Below are 11,425 nucleotides of genomic sequence, written 5' to 3' on the forward strand. Positions count from 1 at the left end.
TCACCAATTTAACAGAAAGACGCCCAAAAAAAAAAAAAAACTAAAGTTCCGCCCATAGAATATTCACGAGAAGAGGAGCCCCGCCCCCTGTCAGTGCATGTGTTGGAGATCAGACTGGATCTGTTTGCTCTCCTTAGTGGATCCTTCACTCTTTTACACTTTTATGAAAACTTTTCCAGAACAAACAACAAAGCTGCTCCTGTTTACAGTGCAAAACATGTTAAAAATACAAACATTACAGTTAGTGGGGAAAAAAAGTGCAAGTTAATTAACAATATTGGAATAAAAAAATTAATAATATGAAGAAGATAAAAATTACTGTACAGAAGTGTTGGGTTTACATGTGAGAGTAGTTCCAGATTGTTCTACCTGAGGACTCTTTACAATAGCTGTGATGTTGTCTGACCATGAGAAGTCATCAGAGATCTGGACTCCCAGGAACCTGAATGTGTGGATCCTCTGTTGATGTAAAAGGGGGAGAGGGTCGGTTCTGTTCCCATGATGGTTTGGACATGAAGCTCCGTCAGCTCTGAAAAACACAATCAGATATAAAAGTTGAAAAACTATGGATTTTGTTTTCTGAGATAAGGCTATCACAAGACTAGAGCCAACATGATGAGCACACTTAAACTGGGATAAAAAGGAAGTAAGGCATGGAAAACAATAAGAAAAACTCCCAAAATCAGAGGTAAGGCTATATATAATAAGACATATACATTTGGGATTTTTTTTTTTGAGATAACACCCTAAAAACTAGTGAAAAATTCACTGAGCACACTTAAACTGGAGTAGGAAGGCATGAAAAATGAAGAAAAACAAAATCACAGGAAAGGCTATGGTAGGGCATAAACATGGAAACATTTTGGAATTGTTTTTCTGAAAAAAGAAAAAAGCGCTAATGAGGAAAAAACAAAATCAGAGGTAAGCCTATACATAGTAAACCATAAAAATGTAATAACTTTTGATTTTTTTTTTTTTTTTTTTCTAACTATAAGGCTATCACAACAACTAGTGCAAATATGATGAACACACTTACACTGAAAAGAAAATGCAGTAAGGCATGGAAAATGAGAAAAACATACAAAATCAGAGGTAAGGCTATAGATATATATAAATAGTAAGGCGCACACGCAGACACAGACACACACACACACACGCAGACACAGACACAGACACACACAGCTGATCAGCCAACCTGATACGTCACATCATGGACCGCTACAACTAAAGACTACGCACACACACACACACGCGTGCACACACACGCCAAACAAAGTTCCTGCAAACACGTTGACAGAGATGAACCTGCTGACAGCATCGATTATGTACTGGAAAGTGGACTAACGCATGCTAAGCTAAGCTAAGCTAAGCTAACAAAGTAAAAAAGAACACGGTTTACCGTCATCAAACCACAAAGCGCCACCGATTTGCTTCATGGTAAGATTTAACACTTGTATGGAAGAATAAAAGCTAATATGTCATCGTGTTGAACTAAATGTTTGCATTTAACACTAACTCACTGTCTTCTAGTGTTGACGTCTTCAATTTAATTTGTGTTTCTAAAGCACCTGTTTACACTTCGAGCCAGGTTTTTTTTTTTTTTTTTTTTTTGTAATAATGCGTAATCAATGCCTGAAAATGTGCTTGCACACACAACTCAGTTTTATCTACCCACATAGGCTACATTATTATTATTATTATTATTTTTTAAATCAAACAGTAAGCTTTTAATGATGTTATTTGTGAAAAAGAGCAAATTAAGTGTTTGATTATGATTTTTTTTTTTTTTTTTTTTTTTAATCGCTCCTGCTGACTTTGGCAAACCATTTCTTTCTCCTCTCTGGTTTGGTTAGGAAGCCTTACATTTTGACTTCTTTTTTGGAGCATTTGGAGCATCCCCATGCAACACAGCAAACCATGGTGGTGACAACATGGAAAGACACAACGTATGAAAGGCACTGACAAACTGCATGACAAGTTATGTATGTTTCTGACTTTGTTAGACATTTATTTAATAAATTCATCTTGGTACATGAGTGCATAGTAAAAATCTGATTTCTATTTTTGTATATATATATATATATAAACATAATTAATGTGTTTTCAATGTGTCCTGTCTGGATGTGGTGTGTTTTAAAGGAACCCTTTTTTATGCCTTACTATAGCCTTACCTCTGTTATGAGGTGTTTGAAATTTTTTCACTTTATTTTATGTCTTACTATAGCCTTACCTTTGTTATGAGGTGTTTGAAATTTTTTCACTTTATTTTATGTCTTACTATAGCCTTACCTTTGTTATGAGGTGTTTGAAATTTTTTCACTTTATTTTATGTCTTACTATAGCCTTACCTTTGTTATGAGGTGTTTGAAATTTTTTCACTTTATTTTATGCCTTACTATAGCCTTACCTTTGTTATGAGGTGTTTGAAATTTTTTCACTTTATTTTATGTCTTACTATAGCCTTACCTTTGTTATGAGGTGTTTGAAATTTTTTTTGGCCAAAATTCATGCCTTACTAATATGAGGTGTTTGAAATTTTTTAACTTTATTTTATGCCTTACTATAGCCTTATCTTTGTTATGAGGTGTTTGAAATTTTTTCACTTTATTTTATGTCTTACTATAGCCTTACCTTTGTTATGAGGTGTTTGAAATTTTTTTTGGCCAAAATTCATGCCTTACTAATATGAGGTGTTTGAAATTTTTTCACTTTATTTTATGTCTTACTATAGCCTTACCTTTGTTATGAGGTGTTTGAAATTTTTTCACTTTATTTTATGTCTTACTATAGCCTTACCTTTGTTATGAGGTGTTTGAAATTTTTTTGGCTGAAATTCATGCCTTACTAATATGAGGTGTTTGAAATTTTTTCACTTTATTTTATGCCTTACTATAGCCTTACCTCTGTTATGAGGTGTTTGAAATTTTTTCACTTTATTTTATGTCTTACTATAGCCTTACCTTTGTTATGAGGTGTTTGAAATTTTTTTTGGCTGAAATTCATGCCTTACTAATATGAGGTGTTTGAAATTTTTTCACTTTATTTTATGCCTTACTATAGCCTTACCTTTGTTATGAGGTGTTTGAAATTTTTTCACTTTATTTTATGTCTTACTATAGCCTTACCTTTGTTATGAGGTGTTTGAAAATTTTTCACTTTATTTTATGCCTTACTATAGCCTTACCTTTGTTATGAGGTGTTTGAAAATTTTTTTGGCCAAAATTCATGCCTTACTCTAACCTTACCTCTGTTATGAGGTGTTTGAAATTTTTTTGGTTAAAATTCATGCCTTACTAATATGAGGTGTTTGAAATTTTTTAACTTTATTTTATGCCTTACTATAGCCTTACCTTTGTTATGAGGTGTTTGAAATTTTTTTTGGCTGAAATTCATGCCTTACTAATATGAGGTGTTTGAAATTTTTTTCACTTTATTTTATGTCTTACTATAGCCTTACCTTTGTTATGAGGTGTTTGAAATTTTTTTTGGCCAAAATTCATGCCTTACTAATATGAGGTGTTTGAAATTTTTTCACTTTATTTTATGTCTTACTATAGCCTTACCTTTGTTATGAGGTGTTTGAAATTTTTTCACTTTATTTTATGTCTTACTATAGCCTTACCTCTGTTATGAGGTGTTTGAAATTTTTTCACTTTATTTTATGTCTTACTATAGCCTTACCTTTGTTATGAGGTGTTTGAAATTTTTTTTGGCTGAAATTCATGCCTTACTAATATGAGGTGTTTGAAATTTTTTCACTTTATTTTATGCCTTACTATAGCCTTACCTTTGTTATGAGGTGTTTGAAAATTTTTTTGGCCAAAATTCATGCCTTACTCTAACCTTACCTCTGTTATGAGGTGTTTGAAATTTTTTTGGTTAAAATTCATGCCTTACTAATATGAGGTGTTTGAAATTTTTTCACTTTATTTTATGCCTTACTATAGCCTTACCTTTGTTATGAGGTGTTTGAAATTTTTTCACTTTATTTTATGTCTTACTATAGCCTTACCTTTGTTATGAGGTGTTTGAAAAATTTTTTGGCCAAAATTCATGCCTTACTAATATGAGGTGTTTGAAATTTTTTCACTTTATTTTATGCCTTACCTTTGTTATGAGGTGTTTGAAATTTTTTCACTTTATTTTATGTCTTACTATAGCCTTACCTTTGTTATGAGGTGTTTGAAATGTTTTCTCTGACATGTAATTAAATGTGTTTGTTTTGTTTTTTTCCCAGGTCGATTTCAGACAAAGTTCAGGACACGTCATCATTAAAGCTCCCGTTTATGTTTCCAGCTTCTTCTTTTCTGTAAAGTCTGTTTTTAAAACTGTTACCTGACAAAATAAATTTTTTTAAACTATGTTTTATGAACTTTGTGTTTTAATAAAAAAACTCTTTAATTATTTTGATTGTTCTGCAGAAATATTGTTCTCTAATGTTGAACGTGTGATAAACTAAAGATCAACCATCAGCCCCAGTCCACATTTTCAGGCTTTTCTTTCTGAAAGTTGGTGGGTGTGGCTTCACATATATTATATATATATTAGTTCCGAAGACTGTAATTGTATGAGATGATAGCTCATTCAGTAAATCATGAGTCCCCCTACTGAGGTCTGGGGTTCAAATCCAAGGGAGGATGGTTTAATGTTTATAAAGTTACTTATAGACATCAATTTTAAAAGTCCTGTTCTCTCACTCCTTCCTGTTCTTCCCTCATCACCCTTCCTCTCTCCAACTGTGTGATGTTTTATTTGGTTGTTCACCTCACTCTGGAGTTGAACCCAGAAGCTCTCACACATTAGACAGTTTATTAACCATCTGAGCTATTTGTTCTCACCAGAATCTGTTTTGGAACTTTTACTACTCACCAATTTAGCAGAAAGAAGTCAAAAAAAAAAAAAAAAAACTAAAGTTCCGCACAAAAAATATTCATGAGAAGAAGAGCCCCCCCCCCCCCCCCCCTTTGTCAGTGCAAGTTTCAAACACCTCATGTTTAAGGTAAGGCTATAGTAAGGCATACATTTTGGCTAAAAAATTTCCAACACCTTTTAACCATAACGGAGGCAAGGATATAGTAAGGAATGAAAACTTCAAACACCTCATAACGAAGGTAAGGCTATAGTAAGGCATAAAAAAGGGCAAAACATGTTCAAACACCTCATAACGAAGGTAAGGCTGTAGTAAGGCAAAAAAAAGGGCTAAAAATTTTCAAACACCTCATAACAAAGGTAAGGCTATAGTAAGGCATAAAAAAGGGCAAAACATTTTCAAACATCTCATAACAGAGGTAAGGCTATAGTAAGGCATAAAAACGGGCAAAAGTGACAAAAATTTTTTAAACATCTCATAAGGAGGTAAGGCTATAGTAGGGCAAAAAAAAGCCCGAAAAATTTTCAAACACCTCATCTCGAAAGTAAGGCTATAGTAAGGCATGAAAACAGGTGAAAAAATTTCAAACACCTCATGCCAGAGGTAAGGCTATAGTAAGGCCTAAAAAAGGGCAAAACATGTTCATAAACCTCACAGCGGAAGTAAGGCTATAGTAAAGCATGAAAACGGTGAAAAATTTTCAAACACCTCATAACGGAGGTAAGGCTATAGTAAGGCAAAAAAAAAAGGGCGAAAAATTTTCAAACACCTCAAAACGGAAGTAAGGCTATAGTAAGGCATGAAAACAGGTGAAAATTTTTCAAACACCTCATAACGGAAGTAAAGCTATAGTAAGGCATGAAAACAGGTGAAAAATTTTCAAACACCTCATAACGGAGGTAAGGCTATAGTAAGGCAAAAAAAAAAGGGCGAAAAATTTTCAAACACCTCAAAACGGAAGTAAGGCTATAGTAAGGCATGAAAACAGGTGAAAATTTTTCAAACACCTCATAACGGAAGTAAAGCTATAGTAAAGCATGAAAACGGTGAAAAATTTTCAAACACCTCATAACGAAGGTAAGGCTATAGTAAGGCATAAAAAAGGGCAAAACATTTTCAAACATCTCATGATGGAGGTAAGGCTATAGTAGGGCAAAAAAAAGGGGAAAACATTTTCAAACTCCTCATAACGGAGGCAAGGATATAGTAAGGCATAAAAAAGGGAAAAACATGTTCAAACACCTCATAACGGAGTTAAGGCTATAGTAAGGCATGAAAACTTGTGAAAAATGTTCAAACACCTCATAACAAAGATAAGGCTATAGTAAGGCATAAAAAAGGGTAAAACATTTTTAAACATCTCATGATGGAGGTAAGGCTATAGTAAGGCACAAAAAAGGGCACATTTTTTTGAAACACCTCATAACGGAGGTAAGGCTATATAGTAAGGCAAAAAAAAAAAGGGCAAAAGTGGCGAAAAAATTTCAAACACCTCATACCGGAGGTAAGGCTATAGTAAGGCATAAAAAAGGGCAAAACATGTTCATACACCTCATAGCGGAAGTAAGGCATGAAAACAGGTGAAAAATTTTCAAACACCTCATAACGGAGGAAAGGCTATAGTAAGGAATGAAAACTTCAAACACCTCATAATGGAGGTAAGGCTATAGTAAGGCATAAAAAGGCCGAAAATTTTTTCAAACACCTCAAAACGAAGGTAAGGCTATAGTAAGGCAAAAAAAAGGCCGAAAATTTTTCAAACACCTCATAACGGAGGTAAGGCTATTGTAAGGAATGAAAATTTCAAACACCTCATAACGGAGGTAAGGCTATAGTAAGGCATAAAAAAGGGCAAAACATTTTCATACACCTCATAGCGGAAGTAAGGCATCAAAAAGGGCAAAAAATTTTCAAACACCTCATAACGGAGGTAAGGCTATAGTAAGGCAAAAAAAAAAAGGGCAAAAGTGGTGAAAAAATTTCAAACACCTCATACCGGAGGTAAGGCTATAGTAAGGCATAAAAAAGGGCAAAACATGTTCATACACCTCATAGCGGAAGTAAGGCTATAGTAAGGCATGAAAACGGGTGAAAAATTTCCAAACACCTCAAAACGAAAGTAAGGCTATAGTAAGGCATGAAAACAGGTGAAAAATTTTCAAACACCTCATGACGGAGGTAAGGCTATAGTAAGGCATGAAAACAGGTGAAAAATTTTCAAACACCTCATAACAGAGGTAAGGCTATTGTAAGGCATGAAAAAGGGCGAAAAAATTTCAAACACCTCATAAAAGAGGTAAGGCTATAGTAAGGCATAAAAACGGGTTAAAGTGACGAAAAAATTTCAAACACCTCATCTCGAAGGTAAGGCTATAGTAAGGCATAAAAAAGGGCAAAACATTTTTAAACATCTCATGATGGAGGTAAGGCTATAGTAAGGCACAAAAAAGGGCAAATTTTTTTTGAAACACCTCATAACGGAGGTAAGGCTATAGTAAGGCAAAAAAAAAAAGGGCAAAAGTGGCGAAAAAATTTCAAACACCTCATACCGGAGGTAAGGCTATAGTAAGGCATAAAAAAGGGCAAAACATGTTCATACACCTCATAGCGGAAGTAAGGCTATAGTAAGGCATGAAAACGGGTGAAAAATTTCCAAACACCTCAAAACGGAAGTAAGGCTATAGTAAGGCATGAAAACAGGTGAAAAATTTTCAAACACCTCATGACGGAGGTAAGGCTATAGTAAGGCATGAAAACAGGTGAAAAATTTTCAAACACCTCATAACAGAGGTAAGGCTATTGTAAGGCATGAAAAAGGGCGAAAAAATTTCAAACACCTCATAACAGAGGTAAGGCTATAGTAAGGCATAAAAACGGGTTAAATTGACGAAAAAATTTCAAACACCTCATCTCGAAGGTAAGGCTATAGTAAGGCATAAAAAAGGGCAAAACATGTTCATACACCTCATAGCGGAAGTAAGGCTATAGTAAGGCATGAAAACGGGTGAAAAATTTTCAAACACCTCATAACGGAGGTAAGGCTATAGTAAGGCATGAAAACAGGTGAAAAATTTTCAAACACCTCATAACGGAGGAAAGGCTATAGTAAGGAATGAAAACTTCAAACACCTCATAATGGAGGTAAGGCTATAGTAAGGCATAAAAAGGCCGAAAATTTTTTCAAACACCTCAAAACGAAGGTAAGGCTATAGTAAGGCAAAAAAAGGCCGAAAATTTTTCAAACACCTCATAACGGAGGTAAGGCTATTGTAAGGAATGAAAATTTCAAACACCTCATAATGGAGGTAAGGCTATAGTAAGGCATAAAAAGGCCGAAAATTTTTCAAACACCTCATAACGGAGGTAAGGCTATAGTAAGGCATAAAAAAGGGCAAAACATTTTCATACACCTCATAGCGGAAGTAAGGCATCAAAAAGGGCAAAAAATTTTCAAACACCTCATAATGGAGGTAAGGCTATAGTAAGGCATAAAAAAGGGCAAAACATTTTCAAACACCTCATAACGGAGGTAAGGCTATTGTAAGGAATGAAAACTTTAAACACCTCATAATGGAGGTAAGGCTATAGTAAGGCAAAAAAAGGCCGAAAATTTTTTAAACACCTCATAACGGAGGTAAGGCTATAATAAGGCATAAAAAAGGGCAAAACATTTTCAAACACCTCATAACGGAGGTAAGGCTATAGTAAGGCATAACAATGGGTCAAAAGATTTCAAACACCTCATAACGAAGGTAAGGCTATAGTAAGGCATAAAAAAGGGCAAAACATTTTCATACACCTCATAGCGGAAGTAGGGCTATAGTAAGGCATCAAAAAGGGCGAAAAATTTTCAAACACCTCATAACAGAGGTAAGGCTATTGTAAGGCATGAAAAAGGGCGAAAAAATTTCAAACACCTCATAACAGAGGTAAGGCTATAGCAAGGCATAAAAACGGGTTAAAGTGACGAAAAAATTTCAAACACCTCATAACAAAGGTAAGGCTATAGTAAGGCATAAAAAAGGGCAAAACATGTTCATACACCTCATAATGGAGGTAAGGCTATAGTAAGGCATAAAAAAGGGCAAAACATTTTCAAACACCTCATAACGGAGATAAGGCTATAAGGAATGAAAACTTCAAACACCTCATAATGGAGGTAAGGCTATAGTAAGGCATAAAAAGGCCGAAAATTTTTCAAACACCTCATAACGGAGGTAAGGCTATTGTAAGGAATGAAAATTTCAAACACCTCATAATGGAGGTAAGGCTATAGTAAGGCATACAAAAGGGCAAAAACTTTTCAAACACCTCATAACAGAAATAAGGCTATAGTAAGGCAAAAAAGGGCGAAAAATTTTCAAACACCTCATAATGGAGGTAAGGCTATAGTAAGGCATAAAAAGGCCGAAAATTTTTCAAACACCTCATAACGGAGGTAAGGCTATAGTAAGGCATAAAAAAGGGCAAAACATTTTCATACACCTCATAGCGGAAGTAAGGCATCAAAAAGGGCAAAAAATTTTCAAACACCTCATAATGGAGGTAAGGCTATAGTAAGGCATAAAAAAGGGCAAAACATTTTCAAACACCTCATAACGGAGGTAAGGCTATTGTAAGGAATGAAAACTTTAAACACCTCATAATGGAGGTAAGGCTACAGTAAGGCAAAAAAAGGCCGAAAATTTTTTAAACACCTCATAACGGAGGTAAGGCTATAGTAAGGCATAAAAAAGGGCAAAACATTTTTCAAACACCTCATAACGGAGGTAAGGCTATTGTAAGGAATGAAAACTTTAAACACCTCATAATGGAGGTAAGGCTACAGTAAGGCAAAAAAAGGCCGAAAATTTTTTAAACACCTCATAACGGAGGTAAGGCTATAGTAAGGCATAAAAAAGGGCAAAACATTTTCAAACACCTCATAACGGAGGTAAGGCTACAGTAAGGCAAAAAAAAGGGCAAAAGTGACAAAAAATTTTCAAACACCTCATAAGGAGGTAAGGCTATAGTAAGGCATAAAAAAAGGGCAAAAAATTTTCAAACACCTCATAACGGAGGTAAGGCTATAGTAAGGCATAAAAAAGGGCAAAACATTTTCAAACACCTCATAACGGAGGTAAGGCTATTGTAAGGAATGAAAATTTCAAACACCTCATAATGGAGGTAAGGCTATAGTAAGGCATGAAAAAGGGCGAAAAAATTTCAAACACCTCATAACAGAGGTAAGGCTATAGTAAGGCATAAAAACGGGCAAAAATTTTTCAAACACCTCATAACGGAGGTAAGGCTATAGTAAGGCATAAAAAAGGGCAAAACATTTTCAAACACCTCATAACGGAGGTAAGGCTATTGTAAGGAATGAAAACTTTAAACACCTCATAATGGAGGTAAGGCTACAGTAAGGCAAAAAAAGGCCGAAAATTTTTTAAACACGTCATAACGGAGGTAAGGCTATAGTAAGGCATAAAAAAGGGCAAAACATTTTCAAACACCTCATAACGGAGGTAAGGCTATAGTAAGGCATAACAATGGGTGAAAAGATTTCAAACACCTCATAACGGAGGTAAGGCTATAGTAAGGCATAAAAAAGGGCAAAACATTTTCAAACACCTCATAACGGAGGTAAGGCTATTGTAAGGAATGAAAACTTTAAACACCTCATAATGGAGGTAAGGCTACAGTAAGGCAAAAAAAGGCCGAAAATTTTTTAAACACCTCATAACGGAGGTAAGGCTATAGTAAGGCAAAAAAAAGGGCAAAAGTGACAAAAAATTTTCAAACACCTCATAAGGAGGTAAGGCTATAGTAAGGCATAAAAAAAGGGCAAAAAATTTTCAAACACCTCATAACGGAGGTAAGGTTATAGTAAGGCATAAAAAAGGGCAAAACATTTTCAAACACCTCATAACGGAGGTAAGGCTATTGTAAGGAATGAAAATTTCAAACACCTCATAATGGAGGTAAGGCTATAGTAAGGCATGAAAAAGGGCGAAAAAATTTCAAACACCTCATAACAGAGGTAAGGCTATAGTAAGGCATAAAAACGGGCAAAAAAATTTCAAACACCTCATAAGGAGGTAAGGCTATAGTAAGGCATAAAAAGGGACAAAAAATTTTCAAACACCTCATCACGGAGGTAAGGCTATAGTAAGGCATACAAAAGGGCAAAAACTTTTCAAACACCTCATAACAGAGGTAAGGCTATTGTAAGGAATGAAAATTTCAAACACCTCATAATGGAGGTAAGGCTATAGTAAGGCATGAAAAAGGGCGAAAAAATTTCAAACACCTCATAACAGAGGTAAGGCTATAGTAAGGCATAAAAACGGGCAAAAAAATTTCAAACACCTCATAAGGAGGTAAGGCTATAGTAAGGCATAAAAAAGGGCAAAAAATTTTCAAACACCTCATCACGGAGGTAAGGCTATAGTAAGGCATACAAAAGGGCAAAAACTTTTCAAACACCTCATAACAGAGGTAAGGCTATTGTAAGGAATGAAAACTTCAAACACCTCATAATGGAGGTAAGGCTATAGTAAGGCATGAAAACAG

General features: G+C 34.8%; 1 long non-coding RNA gene across 1 annotated transcript; it reads left to right on the forward strand.

Annotated features, from left to right (window-relative positions):
• The first annotated feature begins 1,163 nt into the window (after window positions 1–1,163).
• LOC114478175 (uncharacterized) lies at window positions 1,164–4,340 on the forward strand. Its single transcript, XR_003675820.1, has 3 exons — window positions 1,164–1,437; window positions 1,854–1,946; window positions 4,238–4,340. It is a non-coding gene; the product is annotated as an uncharacterized LOC114478175 (long non-coding RNA).
• Window positions 4,341–11,425: the final 7,085 nt, after the last annotated feature.

This window comes from Gouania willdenowi, chromosome 2 (assembly GCF_900634775.1).
Source record: "Gouania willdenowi chromosome 2, fGouWil2.1, whole genome shotgun sequence".
In the NCBI taxonomy this organism is placed as follows: domain Eukaryota; kingdom Metazoa; phylum Chordata; class Actinopteri; order Blenniiformes; family Gobiesocidae; genus Gouania; species Gouania willdenowi.